Source organism: Halyomorpha halys, unplaced genomic scaffold (genome assembly GCF_000696795.3).
Source record: "Halyomorpha halys isolate HHAL.00 unplaced genomic scaffold, Hhal_1.1 Scaffold442.1, whole genome shotgun sequence".
NCBI classification, from domain to species: Eukaryota; Metazoa; Arthropoda; class Insecta; order Hemiptera; family Pentatomidae; genus Halyomorpha; species Halyomorpha halys.
In genome coordinates, this window is record NW_027108469.1 from 290,347 (window position 1) to 294,175 (window position 3,829).

General features: G+C 30.3%; 1 long non-coding RNA gene across 1 annotated transcript in view; it reads right to left on the reverse strand.

Moving 5' to 3' along the window:
- Window positions 1-259: 259 nt before the first annotated feature.
- Window positions 260-3,829, reverse strand: part of LOC136795628 (uncharacterized) — a 71,451-nt gene continuing 67,881 nt past the window's right edge. Inside the window, exon 3 of the long non-coding RNA XR_010843262.1 lies at window positions 260-292. This is a non-coding gene — a long non-coding RNA (uncharacterized lncRNA). The remainder of the gene's footprint in view (window positions 293-3,829) is intronic.

Consider the following 3,829-nt stretch of genomic DNA (forward strand, 5'->3'; position numbering starts at 1 on the left):
TCAAAGTAACATGTAATATTTAAAGCAATATGTAATGTTACTCTGAAATGTTAGTTTATTCCGAGAAACCAGATGTAATATCATTAATCATAATTAAGTAACATTAATCAAATATCAATATCACCCGAACCTCCAAAAAAATATTATAAAAGCGGGACTGTTTTTCAACCCTTTCTGTCAGTACTGGAATAAAATTCCATAATCCAATAACCAAACATCAAAAGATAAAATAATATTCAAAATAAATAAATTAACACTTACCCTTTGGGTGCACTGATAAATCATACCGCGTCTGAAAAATAAATACAGAAATTAAAACATAGTTATGTATGTTTACATAAATTAAATTATAATGTTCAGTTATTCTTATATTTTAATATAATATTGTTTAAGGTAGTAGCTAATAATTACAATAATGATTAGTATAAATAAATAGATTAGATGAAATATACATGTAGTTTTTAATAATTAGTCGACGAAATTCTTTGATCCAAAAAACTGTTTTTGTTGTTTTCATTTTAGCACCTTACTATGATAAATAAAATTATGAAACGTAACCTCAATATTGTTTTATTATTGACTGATCCTGTAGACCCATGAAAATATATATCTTTAACAGTTAAAAAAAATTTTATCAATCACAGAATGATAAGATGTAATAATGTAAATCTAACAGTAAAGGTTGATGAAATTTAACTACTTCTAATGTAATAGTTTGTAAATGGATAGGAGTAAGAATTATGAAGGATTTCTTTCCTTAAAAATAAATAAATACAAGAAAAAAAGAATGATTTACTGCCTTTTAAAATTACATCATAAATAATTATTAGGTTTCCGTGAACTCCACATCAGAAAGCATAACAGGTTAATTCCGTATAATAAGCAGTATAATTCCAGAGAGAGGAACAAGATTACAACTAACCGAGAACTGCTTCCTCGTACTTATGTAACATTCAAATCAAAATTCCTCTCAGATCCTCCGGGACCAGGTTTAATGATACCAAAGGGTGCAAGAGGGGGTGGGAGGGTTGAAGGAATAACTTGAGAACACTTGTGATTTCCACCTCGGTGAGGACCATGTATTATTTACATAGTAATTAACTCTTGATTCATTGTCGTTGGCCATGAATTACAATAACTTATTGTTAAACCTATTTTACACATGTTTAAAATTTGAAAATTGAAAAGTAAAAAAGGGTAGGGTTATGTTTTTTTTCTACATTAGAATTACTTAAATACTTATCCGTAATATAATATATACTTATTGCTTCGATATTTTTAAAAACTTCACGAATACGGAATCTACAGCAGTGATCGATTTATTTAAACTAATTAATTTTTTTTTCCTACGCCAAAGTAGGCATGCATTTCTACCATTTTATTTCGTATTTACAGCCAAGAATAAATCAGCTTTATTTACGTCACTGTGTTCTGAAACTAGGTCCGCCGTTGCCGTACATGTAAATATGTGATCGGCGATCATTTCACCATCTCCAGACAGGACGCAGTCGGAAGACTCATCCAGTCCTATCCTCTTCAGGTGGTGCCGTAGAAAGTCATGTACAATAGCCAACCTGAAGCATGTCACTGCTACGGCTCTTGGTAAAGTCAATGCAGGGCGCTTCTTAGGGTCTAGGAATGCCGCCCAATTTATATCCCCACATTCTCCTTCACCTTTCCTCTGCTCTTTCAGCGATAGCGCTTCGGACCATATCCTTCGCCATGTCCATGGAGATAGGAAGAGCGCTTGAAGATGAAGGCTTAATTCATGAAGACGTATTTCTTAAATAGAAAATAAGATAGCGATATCAGGGCAGGAACTGTATTGTTTCAAAAATTGATCCCGAGGGTAAACTGCTTATAGATCTGGGATAAATTGGAAAATCATCCCTTGGATACCGCTAAATAGTAAATTGGTATTTGGAATATTGTCCTTCGAAGTTTTGGCAAAGTTCAACGTGACAATACTACCGCAGCCCCCCTACAGCGCCTACCCAACTTCCAGCGACATCTTTTTCCTCAAATTAAGAGAGACCTAAAAATAAACGATTTGAAAAAATTCCAGTGGTCCAATAAATCATAAAAAATAAATGCTGGCAGCCGTGTGTTGCCCAAGGATCAAATTTTAAAGACTTAATGTTAAATAAATGTTTTGTTCTGAATCTTGAAACTTTGTGAACGTTTCTTGGATCTCGGTAAAAATTCATACTTCTTTAAGCCTTTACCTTTATGACGCCTTTGCCAAATTTTATGAAAATCTCATATGGTGATGATATATTTATTTTCTGCTGAACAGACATAAAATAAAATGAAAAGGGGAAAAAAACACCCGCTATGATCGCTTCCAAAATATTTTTTTAACTATTTGACTTCGTATAAATATTAGTTAAACATTAAAAAAAAAAATCTTTTTAGCCACTATTAAAAAACCATCTCAGAATTAGTAACATATTACAAGAAATAGTAACGTTGAGTTATTACTATATGTTAGAAATGATAATTTGTTTTCTACATGTTTCACGGTTAAACAATTAAGTTATTTAATAATTGATAAAAAATAAGTAATAATAATCATTACTTTTTATTAATATATTTTCTTGAAATTTTGATATTTTATAAATTTTTTTAATGATTATATTTTACATTCGGAACAACGACAGATATAAGGTTGCAAAATGGTAGTATAAGCTTTAATGTGACTGATAAATTTTTAAATATGGTCAACTGTAATTAATTAATAAATAGTTTAAGTATTTCACATTGTTACAGAAACTCATGATGTGTCAGTTCCAATTGTCAAGCTTTAATTACGATATGTTAGCAGAAGATTTATCAGTTCGCAAACGGACAGATCGATTTCCCTGATTGGCTAGGCGTCATTTTATAATTACAATAATGATCTACCAATATCCGATTCGACTGGCTGACATAATGACCACTTAATTAGCATCTATATCAAGTGCCCCAATTTATTCTAATCAATTTCGGTACAAATTCCCTAATTAGGCAATACAAAGCATAGGCTGTCAAGTTATAGAGAATAAATTACCAATATTATGACATATTTCCATGACCAGATATCATTCCTATTTATTGCTCAACAATGCAATTTATTTTGATAATTATTAAAGTAAACATTTGGACGAATACATTTGTTATTAAATTATCTAATTAGGTCTTATAAATAGAAATAATTATTCTCATCGAATCTCATTACATAACAAATCCCAAACGATAATTCCTTTGTATATCCCTTATTTTCAGGTTATAGGCAGAGGTTCTTGCTAAACTGTTTTTTCAGTTTTTGTTTGAGTTTTGTCAAAGTCATAGTTTTTGGCTGTTTAGCCAGAACCTCTGCCTATAACTCTCTAATGAAGACCTGAAAATCTGGTAGAAACGTCCACACAAATAAATATTCTTTTGTATGTTTGTGTTTTTTTTTTTTTGCTATGTGCCCCCTGCAATATTCTCCACTTATTAATGTATGGTCAACTATCTACACTTCATTATAAACTTTTTCAACATAATATGAACAGTTCTGAAAAAAATCCAGGTTTTATGAGTTTCCAAATGTACTTTTTTTATTGGTTAAATGACGTTTTTATTGGTTTTATTGGTCAAGAAATTAAAAAAAATTGATCAATCATGAAAAAGTGCCGAATTTGAAGACATGGAATTCAAATGTGGACATAAGAAAAATAACCAAACAGCATTTATCAGTGACTGAAAAGATAAAATGAGTTCCATACTACTATGTTTTTTTTTTATGTTTTTAACATAATATGTTTTCTTTAAAACAATTTTGATCCTTTTTCTCTCAACTTTATTC